The 9,466-nt window shown below is 37.3% G+C and overlaps 1 protein-coding gene across 2 annotated transcripts in view; it reads left to right on the forward strand.

Annotated features, from left to right (window-relative positions):
- The first annotated feature begins 5,551 nt into the window (after nucleotides 1-5,551).
- The window catches only part of LOC148057281 (uncharacterized), a 195,472-nt gene continuing 191,557 nt past the window's right edge, over nucleotides 5,552-9,466 (forward strand). The window contains exon 1 of one of the 2 annotated variants that reach the window (XR_015703140.1): nucleotides 5,552-5,808. The gene's annotated coding sequence lies outside the window, so the exon portion shown is untranslated. The remainder of the gene's footprint in view (nucleotides 5,809-9,466) is intronic. The other variant, XR_015703133.1, reaches the window with a different exon arrangement.

The raw sequence follows: 9,466 nt of genomic DNA on the forward strand, positions 1-9,466 counted from the left end.
TGTAAGCATTAGTTAGTGGACTTGACTCTTTGCCCCATGATGATCAGTTGTTAAAATTTCTTCTAGTTTTTAGCATTGTCAGTATTTCAGTTATGAAAGGGTTGTTTTCTTGTACTGCTGGCCTGGAAGGTCTGTGTGAGTTTAATATATTTTTTTTCTGCATGTTTTAATGCAAAATCTGCCATCTAAAATTAAAAAAATATTTTGTTGTTGTTGTTGTTGTTGTTGTTGTTGTTGTTGTTTTTCTCTTATAATTAAAAAACTTCTGAAAATCACTGTTAGGAGATTGTAGAGCAAGTGTGAAGTGGATCAGGGGAAGTCACTGTATGGGGAGTTTTTCCATTGAGTTCAGTCTTTCACATACTGAGGAAAAGACCTGACTTAGACTTGGCCAGTAAACAGGCTTGTAATTTCTCTGATGTGTCTAATCCACTTGATGGCATGGAATGTTGACAATTTTATGAAGACTCCTATAAGGAGTTATCAAGATCTGCAGCAATAGTGTTGTTTGGGGTTTTTTATTTATTTTGCTTTTAATAAAAATTAGTTTATTCTGATTATTTTTCCCTTCTGTGTTTTTGCCAGAGGACTCATTTGCTAACTAATGTAGTTCTGTCTGGCAAAGTAGTATAATTCCTGAGCATCTAGCTTTCAAAAGTCAGAGAGGTTAGGTTAGTTTAAATTCATCAAGTCTTATACCTTCATTGCTTTACATACATTTCTAAGTTCGCTTTTACCCAATGCTCTCTTTGAGAGAAAAAGGGCATGAAATATGATAGATTTAATTTTCCGTTGCTTTTGGATGGGAGTAAGACACTTACAGCTTGGAAGCAGCTCATTAATTAATTTCACGTGGCTTGCAGCCTGGAAGAAAGTGGGAACAAGATATTGTATTAATGTGGCAAAAAACAACCCTAATTGTGTTCGGTATTATTGATAATGGTAGCTCGTGTCTTTGTGTAGGCCATAAATACCTGAATATCTTATATAGGGAGGAGGTAAAGATTTTTTGCTATTGTTTTAAGAAGACAAAGAAAGTGTTTCGGTTTCTGCTTCACAACTTAAGTTTCATCTTGACAAAAGGATTTTTGCCACAGAACAAGTTTTTTTCAGCTTAGCAATAACTTTACTGTTGTCTGGTCTTCTTTCTGAGACAGGATCCCTTCACCATTGAGTGTTTTCTTATATTAAGAATATAAGACAGCGCCTGACTGTGGAGGGCAGGAGTGCAGCTGTATCATGCACCATTAATGTATACACAGATACATGACCATTTCAAACTGTCAAAGCTCCCACTAAGTTGGTGGATCCCATTTGTAACAGGGAACTCATAGATTATTTTCTGAAATTTTGGTATTAGTTATGTTATAAGTTACTGTGTTATATGCAGAGAAGCCGTTGAGCTTAGTGAGAGCATCATTTTTCTTAGCCAAGGAGAAACTGCAACCAAAAACATTTGGACAAAATATGATTTGGTCTGCATTACTGCTTATCTTGTAAAAATCATCCTATTGCAGCTAGTATTAACTTTGTATATGTTAGCAGATACCTCCTGAAAAACAGCTTTTTTTCCCCTCAGATTCAGACACGTTACTTGAGATAAATACAATACTGTCTTCAAACAAAATTTCTGTAAAGTTGGACAGTTTGTAACAGGTATCAGAGTACCATTAGATTATGTCATTGAACTTTTTCAGTAACAGGTTTTGGTATTCGTTCGTATATTTCTGAATTTCTGATTTCATAGAGACAGACTGTCTAACTGTTTTTCTTTCAGTGGAATTAGATCATTGTCCCCATTCTGGATGCTGTGTGACTCTGCCAGAATATGCCAGTTATTTGCTCTTTCTGTGACTTCAGATACTGTCTGAATAATAATCTGACTTTGTTTACCAGCATCCTTGAGTAGGTGATAGAAGTCTTTTGGGACGCTTAAATTTCCAAAAGGTTTTATTTATTTTTCTTTCCGCTGATATTGTGTACTTCATAAGTGCACAAACTGAAATGTTTTGAGAGAGTTTTTAATAATCATCATTCTCATTAATGTGCCTGGTGCTGTGCCAAAACTAATCTTAATTGGTGCACTTCAGAAGATGTGTACTAATTGGAAAGAGTCCAGAGCAAACCAACAGATTTTATCAGAGATCTAGAAAATGTGATCTACAAGGAAAGACTGAGTTTGTTTAGGTTGTTTAGCATAATGAAAGAGAAAACAGAGTCTTTTCAGGGTAGTTTTTCTTTGATGATAATTTGACCTACTCTTAGGGGGGTGAACTATGCATTATTGGTAAGATTATTTAGGAAATAAATCTTTTTTAAAAAGTCTTCTGATGGAAATGCTGGGCTAGGACTTGAGAAATGTGTGCTCAGTTCTTGTCTCTTTTGCCAAAGTGGCCTTGGGAAATCACTCTGTTCTTTGATCTGCCAGCACTAACGTGTTAATATTTTTCCACTGTGTGTTGTTTATAGGGCTTAAACCAATTAGGACTTTGGCACTGAAAACAGAACTCTGGCATGCTTGGAGCATTTGATTCTAAAATTGCTCCAAGCAAACCTTGTTCAGCCTCTGACTCTTCAAAATGTCTAAATTCACCTGTCATTTGATTTCAAAGTTTTCCAGTTGGTTTGCTGGATTTCTGCCTGTCTTTTGCCCGCCATTGTCTCAGTATGAACAAGTTAGTGACTAACGCTTGCTTAAACTCACTTAGGAGCAGGAACTGGTGCAACTCCAAGTTATTTCCTGTCATGCAGAGTCATTCTGTACATCTGCAAGAAGTCTAGAGACCTAAAATCCATTGGTTTTAGGACCCACTTTTCATCTGGTTTCCGGTGTCTCAGACTTGCAAGTTCATGCTTTAAAATTATGCTGGTTAGGACATTTAATTGAACCTGGGTTGTTCAGCAGCCAGCCAAAACTTTCAGCTCTTTCACTGTTGGCTATAGATAAAGAAGTGGTTCTGGCAGCAGAGACCAACCCCAAGATCTCCCTGCTGAGGGATTTAATTGATAAGTTAATGCAGTTGTTGGCATCTATACCTAGGAGCAGCGTCCTTTTCCAGCACTGGCTAGCCCACTTACGCTCCTGAGAAGTATAGCTGTGCCCTGCGCTTAGCATTTGCTGTTGGTCAGCAATATATGTCTCTTTGCTCAGTGTGCAGGATCCACGTTGAGTTGCTTAAGCCATCCGGACAGCACGTGAGAAGAAATAAATCTTAATGTTAGGGCACCCTGTGAAGTGGCCATGCACCTGGCAGTCTTTCAGTTTTTAGCTCTTAGATTGTGTACTCTGATGGTGGGTGAAGGGACTCGTTATCTTGATTAAGAGCTATAGGCGTTGTAATACAAATTAAAATATACCTACATACCTACCTACCTCACCTATTTTGTAAGTAAAATCAAAGAGTAGAACATATTTGAAAGCTCCTACATTTTAATTGCTATCACTTCATTAGAATACAAGTGAGTGTTGTTTGGTAAATATGTTTTGTCTGCAGCATTTCAGAGGTTCATTACTCATATGGAACTATATTTGCTTTTATTCCCTAAAAGCACAAAGGCTAAGCAGAAGAAAAAATGTTGCAGTAGTTTCAACCTGTTAGATGGCAGAGAGCTGGGCCGACTTTGTCCTCTACCGTTGTCCTCAGAAGGTACGTTCCCCATATTATCAATCTCAACATTTAAACAAAAGCAGCAGCTGACTAAAACTGAACCTAACCATGATTAAGGTAATGCTGATTATGGTTGCACATGCGTGGATCCTGTACCTCCTTGATTGTTGCTACTTTAAATTCCTGTTCCCCCCCCTTCCCAGTGTGTATAGACATAGTTACGACTAACTGCAGTAAACTCTTCAGCATTAGGGGTTTTGCTTAAAAATACTCTGGGATATTAAACCGTATCTGTATATTTCACACCCAAAAATGAAGGTCTCTCTCTTGTTCTGAGCTGCCATTTATTTACAAAATTTAATTGTCTGTTATTTCTCACAAAATGACAATTCACTGCCTGTCCTGTGCCGATAAACCATAGAAACATCCAGTGAGCTTAGCTTGCCTGGTGATCTGTACTGTTTAACTCTCCTGTAGGGGCAAATCCTGTCTGATACCATTCATTGGTATCAATATGGATCTTCCCATAACAGTGATTTTCTTTTGGAGTTGGAAGTCCTGGCTGACAATAAAGGGGCTTCTGAGATTAATCCTGTATGCAGTTCCTTAAGAAGATAGCAGACTTTTTTTTTTTCATTCTTGAGATCATTAGAGCAGCATATGGACTACTTAGTGTAATTCCAGTCAATAATGCCCATTAGTAAACCACTCTTCACACCTTCAGTTTGTGTTTGATTCTAGTATTGGCACTGGTTTTATAACCCTAGAGTTTAAATATCCCATTCCTAAAAATGCATATGCCATCCATAAAGTTGTTCCAGTGGATAAGGAATACAGCAGCTTGCATCCTAAGTAATACTTATAAGAAAGAACTTTCTAGTTTCCCAATTTCGTGTTCACTATCCTGTTTTCCTGCTAGGTCTCAAATCCAGTTCAGGGCTGTAGAGTTCAAAGTGCTCCGAGTTCTTGAATGAAAAGTTGCAAGCTGGTTTAGTAACTTAATTTTTTTTTTTTTTAATTAGTTCTGAGAAATGTGGAGCTGCCCACTTCAAGGTCTGGCCCACACCTCTTGAAGACTTGTGCAATGGAAGATTTGATTTGCTGGGACCCACTCAGAGAAAATAGCATTTAGTGCACATGTGATTAGCATGAGGAGGTCTGATTGGAAAGGCCAGCATTTTGATCAGTAAGTTAATACTTTTGGCAAGGGTTTGTTTTAATGCAAAACTTGGCTTGTGCTTTCGTAAGGATAAAGTCCTGAGAGATTAAGATAAGCTACAAACTGTAATTTATTTGTCATGATTCAATAGCAAGGACTGATCGAAAAACCATAGGAGGAAAAAGCTACACTGTTACAATTACATTTGGACTGATAGCCTCTGTGTCACTGTGGAGGCTGTAAACAGTTACTGCTCTTTTTAAGAGAAAAACGTTAAAGCTCACACCTTTAATTGACAGACTCTTTGCATTAGAATGATAGAAATAAGGCTTTGATATGTAAGTCATGACATGATTTTATGCAGTCACTTTTACTAGCATGCTTTAATAGCAGTGGCTTTCACTGGTTTCAGTGGCTTTCACTGGTTGGTTTCTGCATGCTTATATTGAGCAAAATGAGGAGGGTTCATGCAGCTGGTTCCCAATATACTAAATTGAATAGATGTTTAATTAGTCAGACAGTCAAACCTCTGAATCCAAACTGAAATGCACCTACTCAGAAGTGCTCTAATTGTAGATCATGAAGACCAGAGAGGACAGTAGTGATAATAGTGTTGGCAGAACTTCTCAGTTATTATCTCCTGTCAATGAGGAGTGGTAGAGAAATGTGCTCAAAGAAATTGATAGCATCGGCCATCAGCGCTAATGCATCTAAGGGTTCTAAGAAAATGTTATCTTTTTCAGTCAGCTGCTCAGTGCTTTGTGACCTATGCCGGGCGCCGTGACCATGCTGGTTAACTGCCTCGCACAATAGTTCTTCTCAGCGTCCTGGCTGCTGCAGGACACTGTGCAGCAGTCTGCCATGCTGGGCAGCTCTAAGGGCAGGTTCGAGTTTTTCTCATAAACCTAGTGTATACAGCTCACACGAACACAGCAACTCACCCCGGAGGTTCTAACCCTGCTCCCACTGAATTCGGTAGGAGCATTGTCATTTTTTTTCTATAGGAGCAGATTAGTGGACTTCTACGCAGTAGCTTTTACTGTATGTATTTATATGCTTTTGTTAAATCATTTGTTTATTTTTTGTGCCATAAAATGATTTTATAACATATTGTTTAGAGTAATTTGGAATTTGTTTGTGGTTTTCATACATCTACAAAAGTCATAATATTTGCTATAAATAAACTTCATCTGTTTTATTTTGGCTCCTTTGGCTTCTGCACATTTGTAACAGTGTTAGTACTCCCTCTTCATGTAACAGATGATACATAAAACACTTCAGTTTTGTAGCAGTTATGATGGTTCAATCCTATCTTTTGCTAAAATATGTATATATTTCATTAAGCCATTTCTGTCAAAGTGCTGGTTGAGGGAGGAGACTTTTTAAAAGAATAATTTCAGCTTTTTGAATTTTTTAAATTCCCTTACTAAGGGCAGAGAATATATGGCCCCCTTGTCTTTGTTTCTTGGTTTGTCTAGATAAGGGACAGCTTTTGTCCCCAAACTCTGCCATACTCAAGCTTGTTTGGGTTTTTTGGTTAATACAGTCGGAGGTTGTAAACAATACTAGTATAGGGCTCAGCTGAACTTGACTGAAGTATTGTTATAGGTCTAAAGAATTTTTATGAGCTTAGATTAGGCCTGTAGTTATTTGAATGCTCTCATTTGCCTCTTGTGCTGTATGGTATGAACAGAATGCAGTACTTTTCCCAAAGAACTGGTGATCTAAATCAGTTTAGTTGAAAATGCAAAAAGAGTTTCCTTTGCTTTATTTGACTTGAATGGATGTTATTACAGATATTTCAAATGTTTTAATTGTTCTTTACATTTTCACTGGAAAAAAAGTGTTGTGAAACAACATTTTTTAATTTGTTCTAGACTGAGTTACCCAGTGTTGGCTCTCTCAATTTCTAGCCGGTGTGTGACTCAATAGAAAATTTTGTAGTCCATGCACATGTGTGTGTGTACATGCATGTGCATATAACAAAACAGAAGTTTAAGAGAACAATATGGCACAAAAGAAAAACAGTATATACATTTTCAATATAATACTAAGAAGATACGAATATTTAGTTTTTATAGATTGGAAAACAAGAAAATATGGCCATTATCTTATAAAGGACCTTGCAACTTCTACCTGCTCCTTTTCAAGCTCAGTCTGAGTTGCTTTTTACATGTTATAAGTAGCAAGTTAGAACACATAATGAACTTCCATAGATTATATTTTTGTTAAGTAATACTTAAAACCATTGCTGAGTTCCCTGTATCCCTGTGCCTGTGCAACAGAACTCGGTGAGGGTTTCACTCGCAGTCCCGAGGCTGACAGAGATGAACATGTACCAACTTGGGCTGAGCATGAAAAGGGGCACATACAACAAAGTTTTAAGGTCCTTTGTGTGGAAATGACCATTTTCTTCCATTTCAAAAATGTAACAATTAGTTTCACTTTGTTAGTATTTTCTTGATAATAAATAATCTATACTTTTTAATCTGATATTTTCCTCTTAAATTTTGCTGCATTATGCCACTGCTACGTGTCAGTATTAAGACAGCAAAAAAAGCTTTCAGCAAGCTTTTTAAAATGCTGGTGACAGCAGATTCCACCATGCCCAAGGGTGAGAGCCAGCCCTGGGTATGTCATTTGATGGCAGACAATAATTGCAGAGACAGAATTAAAAAAAAAAAGGAACAGAAATTCTGCGATAATCAACTCCTTACAAGACTGTACTTTTTAATCATTTTTAAGGTTAATGCTTCAGGCCTATATCTTCCAAGAGAGGCAGAACTTCAAAGTTTCATTTTAACAGATGAGTTATGCTCTAAAAATGGCACCTGTCAGTAGGCTTGTGGCTTATATTTATTGCAGTTATCTGTTGCATACTTTCAGAGCAATTAGTTTTTCTTCTTTTTACTCTTGGAGAGGCTCCAAACTAATAGAAAATAGGGCATTCGTCTTTCTGGCTTGCACGCTAACATGGGATTGTCAGTGACTGTGTTCCACATCTGGAATGTTTGCATTAACACTGCCAGCTGAGTTATGTGGGTTGGAATTTTTTATTTTAATTGAAAGTCCCAATAAATACGGATTCCAAATAGTCAAATGTTTCTCACTGTGTGTCACCAATATGAAAACTTTTACCTGGGTTCTTGGAGAGGTTTGCCTTGCTATTTCTTGAATCTCATTTTTTATTTTCTCTTTGTCATTTGGGAGATACCCCAATCGATTGAATGATTTTCTGTGTGTTTGAGATGAGGTTTTGTGTCATGTAAACTGTTGTAACTGCCTGGTAGATATTGACATTTATTACATCTTTTTTCTTGTGATTTATATTACACCAGATCTCCACGCTCTTTGGTAAAGCAATCCAGTTGTCCAGCACATCATTGGACTTTGTCTTATCTCTTGTTTAAACCATTATAGTAATCTTCATGCTAACAGCTTTATAATTCTGATGCAAATCCAGATGATGGCCAGCTATTACTCACTTCACATACTTTGGATCTGCTGTTTTGGTCTTAAGTAGAGTTGTTGAAGTGTTAAATATACTCTGTAATTTATGTATACTTAGTAAAAACAGAAAGCATTGTATTGTCATGTATGAAAGAAAATTAAGTTACACAGTATTAGCTCTAATATCCATAAACGTGCAGAACAAGCCAAGTATGGTATTGGATTGTTTTTCGTGTTGCCTGAAAGTCATGCTGGAATTGATAGAACCAGAATAAGAGAGTCTACTATTGTCAACTGACTGTGAGTCCAGAGCTAGTCTTAGGACCACACTCTGATATGATTCATCCTATAAATCTTCAATTCCTAACATGGACACAAATTGTCATTTGTGCAGGAAGGAGGGATTGGGCATGGGAAGTGCTTCAAACACTGCAGCCGGGTCCATCCAGTTTAGTGCTGCTTAGCTGTTTGTGAGCAGGTGGCAAGCACTTCAAACCTGAGCTACAGCAAATGATGGGAAAGAAAGATTCACAGCTCTCAGCATTCACCAGAAGCTCATTCCTGGTCCTGCTCTTCCTCTCTCATTGAAGACACAGGCAAAGCGGCATAGTCAGCATAATCATATTGAACAAATTTGTCTGGATAGGCTTAACGATTTAAGAGTGCGAACGCAAGTTCATGTTGTTTGAGAGGTATAAAGAAAACAAGAAAAGTAGCTCATTGCCTCATGTTCCCCTATCCTACAAATTCACATTATCAGTAAGAAGTTAATGACGCTCGTAGTAGTGATTCTGTGATCTGGACTTCCACTATAAGATCTTGTTAGAGATGATATATGACCATATTTATTTTTTTTTTTATATTTGTGTATATATATACATACACACCAGCATGAGGACTAATTTGCTAACAAGAGAGTGAAGTAGATTATATTATTTATAGAAAAAGCTAGGTGTTTAAAGACTTGTAACTTTAAAGTCCTAATTCCTTTCTTAGTCTGTTGCTTCTCTTGCTTATTCTTAAATTAAATATAATCGACGCCTAGTACATCCTGTCCTTACTTAGCAAATATCTAGAAAGTTGTTTTGAAAATAGCATCAGTCAACACTGATGCTGTCCTTTTCATAGTCTGAAGACCAGTTCTGCTGACAACACAATCATGTAAGCTGCAAGTCCTGCTCGTTTTTTTCTGAGCCAACAGTATCCACAGACTGTAGCAATAGCAGCTGCATATCTTCCCTGGCACAGA

The sequence above is a fragment of the Nipponia nippon genome, unplaced genomic scaffold (genome assembly GCF_047370975.1).
Source record: "Nipponia nippon isolate SJK-2023a ecotype South Korea unplaced genomic scaffold, ASM4737097v1 scaffold_1, whole genome shotgun sequence".
In the NCBI taxonomy this organism is placed as follows: Eukaryota; Metazoa; Chordata; class Aves; order Pelecaniformes; family Threskiornithidae; genus Nipponia; species Nipponia nippon.